This window comes from Alosa alosa, chromosome 5 (assembly GCF_017589495.1).
Source record: "Alosa alosa isolate M-15738 ecotype Scorff River chromosome 5, AALO_Geno_1.1, whole genome shotgun sequence".
Taxonomy (NCBI): domain Eukaryota; kingdom Metazoa; phylum Chordata; class Actinopteri; order Clupeiformes; family Clupeidae; genus Alosa; species Alosa alosa.
In genome coordinates, this window is record NC_063193.1 from 11,772,726 (window position 1) to 11,786,413 (window position 13,688).

The 13,688-nt window shown below is 39.6% G+C and overlaps 1 protein-coding gene across 5 annotated transcripts in view; it reads left to right on the forward strand.

Moving 5' to 3' along the window:
- ssbp2a (single stranded DNA binding protein 2a) overlaps positions 1 to 13,688 on the forward strand; it is a 74,216-nt gene that overhangs the window by 29,606 nt on the left and 30,922 nt on the right. The gene's annotated exons all lie outside the window — the stretch shown is intronic.

Genomic DNA, 13,688 nt, shown 5'->3' on the forward strand with positions numbered 1-13,688 from the left:
AACCGTCACAACTTGGGTTTGTGTTACACTGTCACATTGAAGTAAGGGCACGTGAGAAGACACATTGCTATGTTGTGCGAGCTGTTTTGGTAGAATAGATTTTTTGGGGGTATGGATCAGACATTCAGATCTAGTAATTTCTAGAGAGAGAAGCGCGAGTTTGCACATATTGCATTGTGACAATTAGCACAAATTCTGTCATTCTTTGGGGCAGGACCAGATTGATTTTTGCATGCAGTTTCATAATACTGACAGTAGCCTAAAGGAAACACTGCCTTTTTTTGGTCTGAGCAAATATGCTACACCTAACATAGGTCTAATCCAAAAAGCCTATATCAGGTAAAGGGTTGTGCTTTCCAAAGTTTACTTAAATGGTAAACTTTTGGATAACTCAGTTATCCCTTAATGTGTTATTCGTGAATTATCACTTGGTTTGGAAAAGTAACCATGTAGTCCTCAGTGTAGTGATCAGGCACTCTCAACAAAGGCAGGGAGAGATAAAAACATGATTAAACTGAGGGTATGAGAGTATTTCTAACTTATAGTTTAGTATTGAAAAGTGATGTCCTTGAGAAGTGTGACATAGCGACATTGTGTACTCTGTCGGGGTAATGCAGAAATGCTCCCCACCTGCCGTTGTAATGTAAACTCAATCAGCTATTTCTCCTAGTTGTTCAAGGCTTTTGTAATAAAATGTGCAGTTTATGGTATCTAATGAATCTATGTATCTAATCTGAATGAATCCGAATGAATGAAGTGAATCTAGATAAATCTTTGAGGCTTTAATTATCTGTCAACTTTTCGCTATTCCTCTCTGTGCTGGATCGCAAAACACAATATGATGTGTGATGGCAGTAAAATCTGGAGAGCATGATTGCCACCACCACTACTGACATGAATAAGAAGTCCAAGAATACTATATGACTAGTCTCTCAAAGTGGGCGTATTTCACAAAATATGTCTATCTGTTTTTCACCTAGCAGCAGACTGCTTCAAATTATAAATGCATCTTTACAGTCTGGCACATTTCCTAATCACTCAAAAAAGCCCCTACTAAAAAAGAACAATCTGGATGCTTCCATTTTAAACGACTAGCCTACAGGCTCCAATATACAATTTCTTGGCAGAAGTATTGAAAAAATGGTCTTTAATCAACTAAGCACCTTTGTAACATCAAATTGTTACAAAACATCAGTCCTAGTGTTATAGTGCGGCCTTTGACACCATTGATCACAACATATTACTACACGAACTAGAACATTTGGATTCCCAGTTATCAACTGGCTCAGATTATACCTACAAGAAAGGAGCTTCTCTGTTGCCATTGGCATCTGCACCTCAACACCGACGTGCATAACCTGTGGTATTCCCTCAAGGATTGATCTTAAGGCTGCTATGTTCAACCTTTTTATATGCTCCCACGTGAAACAAATCATCGAGAAATATTTGAATTCCTATCACAGCTATGGTAATGACACCAAAACTTACTTTTCCTTGTCGCCTAATGAATGTATTCCCCTTAATTTACTTTGTCAATGCATTGACCAAATCAACAACTGTTTGGCTCAGTTTTCCTCGGCTGAACAAGGAAAAACTGAAGTAGTTGCATTTGGTAAAAGATGGAAAGACTTTCTTCTCTTCTTGAAACCAAAGGGCTTAAAACATATGGACACTGCTAAAATGTTGATGTCTTAATCAACGGCAATCTAAACGTCAACAGCCACATAGAAGTAATAACTACCGGTAAATCAGGTTTTTACCACCTTAAAACATTGCCAAACTAAGAGATCTTATGTCACAATAAGATTTAGAAAAACTCCTCATGCTTTTATTTCCATTAGGATTGATTAGTGCAATGGGCTTTTCACAGGCCTTCCTAAAAAGTGGTTAAAGTGATACAAAATGAAGCAGTGAGAGTTCTTATGAAAAACCAAAAAAAATGACCACATCACTCCTATTTAAGTCTCTGCTCTGGGTTCTAGTAAGAGTTGACTTATTGCCACTTGTTTATAAATCACTATGGGACCAAAGTACCTTTCAGAAATGTTTCTACAATACTGACCCTCCAGACCTCTCAGTTCACAGGAGAAACATTTGTTTATCAAACCATTGTCAAAACCAAACATGAGGAAGCAGCATTTAGCTTCTATGTGGTTCAAATCTGGAATCAATTTCCCCGATGGCATAAAAAATGCTATGCTATCAGTTAAATTGAGACCAGTTAAATTTTAAGGTACCATCAACGATTCAATGTGATTTCTAACCGGTAATCAGGGGTACAGATTAGCTTTTTAGCCAAAAAGAAAATGACCAGATTTTTTATCCGCCCAGATTAAAGGAGAATTCCGGTGTAATATTGACCTAAAGTGTGTTGAAACATGATACCGAGTGTGAACGTATGTCTCATAGCCCATCTCGGCTTGTCCCCTGCACTCTAAAATCTGGCGCTAGTTAGCCGATGCTACCAACAGCTTTTCAATGGTGGTGCTTGACGTGGGCTAGCCATGCAAAATAAATCACTGTTTTTACACCATTTCACGAGGCTCAATGTATCTCCACACTTCATTGGTAGACTTCCGAGGGCCCTGACATGTAAAACGAGACATTGAGAACTTTGAAAAAGCACTGGTAGTTTACTTACAAGACGATTTATGCAGACAGTAATGGAAGTGCATGGATTCCAGTTTCTTCCAGTAGCAGCAACTGGAATCCATGCATTTCCACGGAATTATTTTTGGAATCTGAACCCTTATCATACCTGTTCATTCTTACTCGTCGCTCGACTTATAAGATACTGTCTGTATAAATCGTCTTGTAAGTAAATTACCAGTGCTTTTTCAAAGTTCTCAATGTCTCGTTTTAAATGTCAGGGCCCTCGGAAGTCTTCCAATGAAGTGTGGAGATACATTGAGCCTCGTAAATGGTGTAAAACAGTGATTTATTTGCATGGCTAGCCTGATGCCAAAGCACCACCATTGAAAAAGCTGTTGGTAGCATCTGCTAACTAGCGCCAGATTTTGGAGTGCAGGGGACAAGCCGAGATGGGCTATGAGACAAACGTTCACACTCGGTATCATGTTTCAACACACTTTAGGTCAATATCACACCGGAATTCTCCTTTAAATAACACTTTTAATAACTATTTGAAAAAAAGAAGCAGATGCATAGTTGGAAATGTTGGTCATTGAATAAAACTGCCACACCTTGAACTGAAGCTGCTTTGCATCTGCAAGCTAAAGCAGTAGCATACCACTTACAAAATCAAAGTAAACAAAATACTATACAAATTAGTTTAATCAAGGAATACATTTAGGCCAGGAATAATGCATTTTAAGATATTAATGCCCAAACATGGCTCCCAAGATCAGGCATTTTAGAGTGTAAAAATACAAGCGAAAAAAAAAAAGAGAATATTGGAATTTAACAAAAATATCTCACTGTTCTTCACTTTGGTCAAGGTCAAGTCACAGTGAGCGTTATTATCCAACAAGACAAAATGCATTCACATATAGTATTCAAAAGCAAAGACAAAACAGAGAAACAGTAAACACAAACATAACATACTGTAGAAGAAAATAAAAACAAATACTAATATAGAATCTGCTCAGTCAGTGAGTTGATATTTAATATTTTGTAGACAAACTTTGAGCAAAATATGCGACAATGCAGCAACAATTTTCCTGAATTCTGTCTGATTTGACACAAAATGACATAGTTGCGTTCTCATAATTTGATCAAATGCATTTACTTTTGATCAGATGCACTCTTGTGTTTTATGATATACATACTGTATGTGTGTGTGTGTGTGTGTGTGTGTGTGTTGTGTCTAGGTAACGGACATTGAATTGCCATGGTGAATGAAATAGCCTTGCATTGCCATACCTAAACTAAGGAGTTTGGTCTAAATGTGAGCAGAAACACTAAAGGCTACTGGAACTGGGAACAACTTAGAGCTAGCATAGATGCCTCAAATGGACCTTTCTGTATGCAAATGTGTAGATATGTGTACAGATGTGTAGGCCGTTCATAGAAAGGGAAATATGTTAGGGATAGCCAGATTATTGCTTTAATTGCTTTAATAGGCCCAACATATTTTAAATATATATTTATATAAAAGAGACTAAAGAATAAAATGTTCTTGCGTTACACCTGAATCTGAATGGATTTCTTTGGGAATTGGGAATTGCATTGTGTTTAAGTTTAACAGTCATAGACGTATTCTTAGAGGCTTCTCCAGATTAACCTGACTCCGCCAGATGGATGCTTCGCATTTGCTCTGCATGTCCATCTGGGAACTTTCTGTTGGAGAACTTTTGGGAAGGGGCAGAAAATACTGGTTAGCTGATTGGATAAACCATCTCTCTATCACCACCTATGTTGGTTATCGACGGGCCAAATCAACCAATCAGATGAACGAAGTGTTCTTCTAATGCCTTCATTTAACATACAATTAAGTGAGGTAATATACCTAACGTTAACGTTTTTAAACTTACCATTTGTATGTGACATGAACCTCATCACGACAATCCCCACCAAGTTTTTCATTCATTGAATGAATTTCATTTCATTCATTCCTCCCAGCTGCATGGCTGAGACTCATAGCTTCACTGCTTCCCCAGAAGTAGGCTACTTTCTAATTCAGATAAAACATGCGTGAAAGCTACGCTCATCTCATCTGTGGATGCCGTCATGTTGTTTGTTGTGTCACACCTAAACCCGCCTAAAAACCAACGCTGATTGGCCGTTCGTTTGGCGAACTGCTCTAAATTTTTGGGAGGATGCCAGACTGCAAGTGGAAAGCTGAAGCTCGCGAGATCAGGATGGTCTCACGAGGCTAACTCCAGATGTCTACACAGTGATTGCCTATTTTCTTCTCATCGCTGCTCTTCTAATGTCTTGAGTTGACATAGAAAAATATATAACACCTCAGTCACGCGCGCACACACACACACACACACACACACACACACACACACACACACACACACACACACACACACACACACACACCATCTCCCTGAGGGCCAGTGGTTTAGGCACCCACACTGCCGTTGTTGTCTGGTTGTTCCAGGCTGATGGCTGGCTGGAGGCATTGCCAGGCTCCTTTTAACAAAACTCTCGGAACCTGGCAGGAAGTGCTGAATCAGTGTTGTTCTTTGTGTGGGAGGATTGTATGCTGGGAGAAATTATGCTATCGGACAGGGCTAATTCCGGCTGCTATTCTTAAGAAAGTGCCCTTTGGCTTCTGAGGAATAATTGCAAGGCTGTGTTACCCCTAACTAATTTGTTTTTCTAAATGGTATTAAGTCATATCTCTGCAGTCAATAATATATACATTGAATCTGGGAGTGTCTCTAAATCAAGTCACAAACAAGAGTAGTCAGGCGGCTGCAAACTCTAATCCCTATGTGACAGGTGCACATACAGACTTGATGGCTGCCTATTGGAGGTGAGGATAATGAAACTTAGAGGTACTCCCTATATAATAGCAGGCTGAAGATGATTAGTCACTACCACGAGGATCAGTATATCACATAATTGCATTTGGTTTAGTTGCTGGGATGTACATCAGAGCAAAATGACATTTGTTATAATTGTATATTACAATGGAAATACAATTCTTTAAATCCAATAATTTAAATTTCAATAATCCAAATAATCTTAAATGTTTTCAAAGCAGTATTTGTGTTTTGTCAGTATGATAACCACATTTGATATGGTTCCATTTTATTACTACTTTAGGTACCACTGTATGCACCGTAACAGTTGAGGTGAAATTATGCCCTCCAGCACTTTTGTAATAATACAATACCAACCATGACCTAATTCACTTTGTTCTCGGACAGATATAACCTCTAATCTTGGATTATACCATGATAAATTCACAGAATACAAAATGCCAAAATCTGACATGTGTCCTGGATGCTGAAACTGCTCTGAGCTGCTTGTGGTACTGGACTTGCTTTGCAGGGCCTTTAGACCAATGCTGTGCCCATGCCCACTCTTTTGACAAGAAGAATCTCTTTCAGATCTTCCTCATGCTGGCAGGACGAGTCAAGCCTCAGGAAAGTGAAGATGGCTCTGGGGAGACCTCACATTAAACACTCACTCAGGATACTGCAGGGCCCTTTAGATGTGACAGCAAGACACTGATTGTATCAGATAGCAGGGAAGGATCTTACACAAACACATCTGACAACTGAGAGGATCCTTGAAGGTTTTCAGGTAGTCCATCAGAAGACAATTGGAGATAGAGAACATCTATTATCAACAAACATCTATTACCTACTGGAATCTCCAATAGTGGTGTGGCATTATGCTATCTCTGGTAGACAACCCTGTAGATATCCAGTCTTGTACCTTTATCACTGTCTGTTCACCAGAACACAACCTGCTTATCTGCTCTTTGCCCCTGGTAAATGATTAATTGAACAGTAGTGAAAGTAGTTAGCCCAACAGCACCCCCAAACATATAAAATGTGTGCAGAGATGAAGATGCTGTAAGATTCTGTAACTATGTTCAGATATTTGATATCCACCACTTGATATCACTGAAGGAATTTATGTCTTGCCCTTTATGTATTCTGTAAAAATAGAAAAACACTGTCTGGCAAGCACGTCTAACTGATTGGTAGTTGACTAATAGCTTGACACCGTCAGAACATGTTAAAAATGTATTTTTGTTGATGAGAGAGGCCAGGAAGACTTTTGTTTTCTCAGAGCATCTTTTTTTAGAGCATCTTAGAGCTTTTGGTAACACTTGACGGTATCGACATAAGAACACACACTGTCATGACGCATGCACTCTAACCCTAATCCTAACCCTAACCTTAACCCTAACTCTAACCCTAATCCTTACCCTAACTTGTTATGACAAAAACCGAATGACACTTAATGACAGAAACGTTATGTCATAAACGTTTATGACTTGTTTATGACACAGTCATGACAGAGTCATGTCGATACAGTCAAATAAAGTGTAACCGAGCTTTTTTCATGTTAGAATGTAATGCAAGGAACTTTAAACATTTAATGGGAAACACTTTCCTACTTTCTGCATTATCTTTTTTATACATCTTTAAAATGGTTCTGCCTTTTGCACATTTAAATATTGCCAGAAATCTTGAACTAGCCTTTTGCTCTTTACCCAAGATGGATCTCACCCTGAGGATGAGCTTTGAATTAGACTTAATCTGAGTAACCTGGTGTGAAATAATACTACAGCACTAAGGCCCAGGCTCCACTGGGTTCGCAACTGAAGCGCTCTGTTCACAAAGCGTAAAAATAGTTTTAGAAGACTGCTCTAATTATTTTGAATGTACACACCGCTATCACGTCTGGTATAGCCAGTTCCATTGATTATAGTGCAAGTTAATTGTTGCAGCAGACGCTCAGCGAACGGAACGCTTCAGTTACGTGCCCAGTGTAGCCTCTCTGTAAGAGTTCAAAATAGCTGGTGATAACAGCCTGTATGTTTCCAGGGAGGAGCCTAATGTAGAAGAAGAGCGAAGTGATGTAGATGAGGTAGTGTGCAACACAGCCATGCTCTTTGTGCCATAGACATAAAATGCCTCCGTGGCCAGGGTTCAATAGTGTTTAGTGCATAAACTGTTGTTTGTGGTAGTAGTTGTGGTATGTGGACAGACCTCCTCTGCCAGAAATGAAACCAAACACCCAATAATTTAGGATCCTCCAGCATTGCAATTTCCTGTAACCAGAACAGAAATCTAAATGTAAGGCTCGGCATGAAAGTGGAAGGAAAAGAATATACAGAATGTCAGAACCATGGTTTTAAGGGGCTGTTTTTTGTTGCTCACGGTAGCATACATCACTGATAAATCAATGAAACACTGAGTGTGTTTCTTCCAGATGCTGTTTTGGGGGGAACAATGTTGTTTCTGCCACTGCTAGAATACTTGCTTGCAGTGTTATCCACCTCAGATATTTCTCTTCAGCATTGATATGCAAGCAGCATCGTCTCACCACAACTGCAAGGTTAAGCATGCGTGGCAGCAAGACTTAGAAACAACCTCTGCTCTCTCTCTCTCTCTCATTGTCTCATTCTCTTCCTTACTCTTTTCCACTCTATTTTTCACATGATACAGTAAATCTCTCTCTCTCTCTCTGCATATCAATCGCATTCTCTCTGTATATCTCTCATTGTGGATATTTTGTGTTAAGTCATCAAATGCCACATACACATTCTCAAACCCTCAGGTACATTCCCAACTTTAATATTTTGTGATAAATATTGCAGCTTTGAAACAAGTGTGTCATAGTTTATGAAAGCATACAGTAGCTGAAATGAGAAGAACTTTGAAAGAAGAATTAGCTTGTGCTTTTAGGATGAATTGTCATATTGCCTTTATGGCACGAGTGAGCATGCTAAGCTAGTGTGGTGGCTCTACACAGCTGAATTCCTGCCAGGTTTGTTTTTTAATGGTCAAAGGTTTGTGGCATTTTGCTTAGCCACATTACATCCCAACATCTGGAATCTGAGGATTACTGAAAGGACATGAACAGTTACCAATAAAACAGTTATGTTTTTATTACATTTATTTACAAGACATGTATTCTTTAAATTCTCGTAAGAATGCCCTCTTTTTATATGTTTAGCACTAATTGTGGCCACAATCAAAGGGTTTGTTTGTTTGTATGTGTGTTTGTGTTCATGGCTTGTGTTTCTGTTCATCAGAAAAGTTTCAGTGCTCAACTTTCTAACACTGTCAGTTCTCTTTCAGTCAAGTTCACTTGATGTTAACCAACAAAATGTGTGATTGGAGATTGGTTCAGATCGATGATGTCACCCAAAAATGACTTCCCATTGGTTGATATCTTGTGTTCTCCTTCAGAGAACTGAGGTTAAATTCATAACCATTATATGCACGGTGCCTATTCTTCCTCTTGTCCTTTCGTGTCTTTCTAATTGGGTGGCATTTCCTGTTATCCCAAACTGAGAACAATGTTGCCCCTTCTGTTGTTTTAGTCTGCCTTGATGGATGGCAGGACTTTTATGACTTGTTGATTGGCTGACCGCTCTTGACCTAGAGCATCGTGCCATGGTCTGATTTGTGGCCTTCCTATGTTTTCTACCATAAATAATTTGACGCAGAAAACAGGAAACAGTTCTTCTAAACACCTTTTTATGTAATTAGCATATGTTTTCAACATACTGCAAATGTATCTAAATATTTGTGTCATGATAGTTCTTTGTGGTTTGCTTTTATTACAAAGACATTGAAAGCATTCAGGTTTCAACATCAGACTGTGACTGAATGCATCTCTATGCATTATAATGACTTAAAAGAGCTCACCACCATTTGGAATTTTCATTTGAGTGCCGTTGCAATAAGTTGTTAGCAACTGTATTATGTGGAAAGCAACAAAAGTACACAAAATGAGTCATAGGCCTTTCAATTATTTGCATATACACCAAGCCAAGAATCCAAAAAGCACATCCAAGAAGCAATCATACTGAACAGCTCACCTATTTACTGTACATTCCTTCTGGTTGCATTTAGTGTAAATGGTTCATTTGGGCAGGTGAAGTAAAGAAATATCCCTGAGATTTGTCATCTCTAGCTCTTCTTGATTTGTAACTACATTTGTTTTCGCGGCACATTCAGTTTAGTCACAAGAGAGCAACAGAATGCATTTCATCTGTTTGTTTACATGTTGGTTAGCTAAATTTGAGTTAGTTCCACACTGTTTCACAAATTAATTTGCACATACCACGTTGGTTGAGTGGGATATTTGTTGGTTAAACCAAAGGCATTTTGCACACCATATTGTGCTGAGTAGCCAAATAGAAGGAGACCAAGGCCATGCCTATGGGGCTAACGATGCATCCAGTATGTTTGGTAGTCTATTTCCCCCTCTGTTGGGTTTGCCTCTGTTATTCCATTAGGACAGCAGTGTGTTTTTGTATGCGTGTGCCTGTGTTTATTTGTGTGTCTGTGTTTATGTGTGTGTACTGTGTGTGTGTGTGTGTGTGTGTGTGTGTGTGTGTGTGAGAGAGAGAGAGAGAGACACACACACACACACACACACACACAAACACAGAGAGACACACATATTTACAAGCCTTTGTCTATCACATGGAAGGCACAGTTTTTAACTGAATTGAAAGTAATCATGTTCAGTGCAGTTTAATAGCACATAAAGCCTTGGGTGCTCATCCTGATTAATGAAAGGCCCCCGGCCATCCAGTCCCCTGTGCACAGCCACCGCTCCCAGACTGTTGTCTCAGCAGTACCACTGGCCCTTAACCCTGTGTTACACAGACAGAGAGGCTGCCCAGAGGTGTTCTGTGGTGGCTGTTTGTCTTAATGTCAATAACAAATGCTAGTAAATCTTAGAGTGATCTGCTGATGTGTTTTTATAACTGCTGTTGACTATTTTGACTTCTTTGTGTGCAGAGTGTTAGTCAGAGTGCACTGTGCGTGCGTGCGTGCGTGTGTCTGTGAAGGGGATAAAGGGAGTCTTGTGTGTGGGTATGACCTTAAATGGATGTTCAGTAATGAGACATGAAACTGCAGCCCACTATTTTATGTCCTCTGTAAGTAAACCCACAGTGTAGGTTCTTGGCTTTTCAGACTCCTTCGTAAATTGCAGACACAGATGTTTGTACGCCTGGTTTTTGCTGTTGGTGTACCATGGATACTCAGCTTAATAGCCCTGCAAAGTTTGGCAAGACAGTGTTTTTTTTTTGTTCAAGTAAAAAAGATAAACTGACTTAAACTGGCTTTCTGTGTTGTGTTTGATGTCTGATGTGTTTCACTGTGGTCCTTCCCTCATATAACTGTGAGAGAGATGGGGAATAGACAAGGATTTCAATAAGAAATAGAGAGGCCTGAACTGAGAACAATAGACATTTTGTTATTAAATGTATTATCTCAGAATATGAAATAAGAGACAACAGTGCTCGAATCATTATTCTAAATATAGCCCTATGACCTGTTCATTCATTTCCATAGGTCTTGCACACATTTTTATTCTCTGATATACCCAGTCCCAATGATACGCCTCCTTGTCCTAGTTTGTCTGTGTGTCTCTTGTCCCCTGAAGCCAGAGTGCACGACCCCAGTGACTGTCTCTCCACACACGGTAGAGATGGTGGCGGGTTTGTGGGTATGTGGGTTCAGGAGGTAGCCTGGTTTCCCCCGTCCCAGCCAAGTGAGCAAGCTCCCCCGTCCCAGCAGGGGTTCCCTGTCTTTATCCTCTGAGCCTCTCGCTCTCGCTCTCTCTTGGTCTCAGATCAGACACAATTAGAATATGAAAGTTTTCCACATCTCAGGAGAGTTAATTGGAAGGTTCACCATCAAAAAAAAAAAAAAAACTCTCAGACTCAGTCTTTTCTCCCCTTTACCCCCACTCCAAAACCTCCATCCCCTCGGTTCATTTGCCAACCTCAAAATCCCCTCCTTTGCCCCCCTACCTCGCTTTCATCCCGGCCTCAGATCTCCACTAAATCAGCTGGCATCACTCATGTGCCATTGTAGTATCCTCTCTGTCTTTACTTTCTTCTTTCTCTTTCCCTTCTCTTCAATCCCCCCTTTTTTTTTAATTTGTTTTGTCTCGCTATGTTCAAAATGTTTTCTTAGCAGAAAAATAAGAGTTTTTGGCGATTTTAAATGAAAAAGGCTGTAATTGATATGAGCAGTATCAGGGAAATTGAATAGAAGTTGGAATGAGACCTGAATTTGAGAAGAGCCGTTGTGTGAGTACAAAAAGGGCGGCTTTTCAAACACAGCTTTAATGGAATGTGTTTGAGGTGCATTTAAAGGCATTTTGCTGTGTTCATTTCAGTTTGGAGATGATTCAGGAATTGTTTGAACGAACAATGAGCTGCGAATAGGTCAGAGCCACCGGAGTGGACTGCAGTTTCTGCAGATTTTGGAGACAAAGATTTAAAGGATGTTATGTTTTTTTGTGGTGTGTGTGTGTGTGTGTTTGTATGCCTGTGTGCATTATGAGGAAGCTTTTTAACATTTCTCTTTCATGTTCTTTAAACTCAGTTTTATTTCATGTCATCAAACTTTCATGCCATTAAATTCAGATCATCTGGCTGGTACCAAATGCAATTCATAATTCCAAAACATTCAGTAGATTTGTATGTTGTTTAAGAAGCATTGTGGCATATAGAAGCTTTTCCTCTTTTCTCTTTTTGATAATGGAGACAACTTTGCATTCATTTTGCCAAGAACTCATCAAGATTATTCTGCATGATACAACAGAAAAAAGTTCCTTATAGCACTTTGATGTAGAATCACTATATACATATATGCCCGTGGCATTTTATAAAGCAGTAGTTTTATCTGTCAGACTAGACAGATGGGAATTAATGACATGTTGGACTAGTGCAGCATGGTAACAACATCTGTCACATCTTAAACAATGACATAGCCAGCTCTTTTACTTGTAATTATGACATGAAGTACAAGAGGGGAGCTGCTTTCAAGCTCTTCCAAGAGTCCACACTCTGTTCTGAGCAAACATCGTGCGAACTCTTTTTGTTACAGTCTGACCTTTACTTGATCCAACACCAGTAAGCAGGTGTCTATCTGTATGTCTATATGTATCTCTCTACTATATTATGATTTTTCTGTTATTCCTGAAAAGACATAGCTGTGCATTCCTTACTCTCAGTGCCTTAAATGTGGGGCACTAATCCATTGTTTCTATTGGTCTATAGTAGGCCTATTGAACTGGTGTTTCTTAATTTGCTGTTTACAGATATAATCTATACAGTATATCCCTTTCAGTGGTGTTACATAAAGCACATGAAGAACTTAAAAGAGAATAATACGAACCCTTCAACAAACAATTCCTGCAGTTTATTACGGAGCATTTGCACTTTGTGGGCAATTTTAACTGTTCTCATACTCATAATGTTATTGTGTGATGTCAATTTGATGGAGTATGTGTGCTACATTAAATTGTCCCTGCATAGTATAGACCAAAGAACAAAAGCTTTACGCGTTCAGTCTAAGTGTCCTGTACATGTTTTATTCATAAGGAATGCCAAGATGTCAGGTTCTCTCATACTGCTCTGCAGAGCTTGTCACAGCAACAGCTTGGTACCAAACGGTGGGAAACATTTTGTTCTCTACTTTTTCGCTCTGTTGCTAAATTGTCACCAGACCAAAGAAGTGTTGAGGGTAATAGGGAGAGAGAGAGAGAGTTAGAGAGGGAACGAAATGGGTAGACAATGATAATGATTGGATTATGCTGTTAGTGTCCCTAGGAATCTCATTGAGATACAAAGATGTGAGGAGAGCAGAGGTGACTTTGGTACTTTGTTGAAATTTACCAGTGAAGATCCAATGGAGACACATACTGTATGGTTTTGGCCTTTAAACCCCGCTACACTTGTCAGATGCACTAATAACCTTTATGTAGTTTGAGTATAAGTATAAATACTTTTGATCCCGTGAGGGAAATTTGGTCTCTGCATTTATCCCAATCCGTGAATTAGTAAAACACACTCAGCACACAGTAATCACACAATGAGGTGAAGCACACACTAATCCCGGCGCAGTGAGCTGCCTGCAACAACAGTGGCGCTCGGGGAGCAGTGAGGGGTTAGGGGCATTGCTCAAGGGCACTTCAGCCGTGCCTACTGGTCGGGGTTCAAACCGGAAAACCCTCCGGTTACAGGTCTGAAGTGCTAACCAGTAGGCCACGGC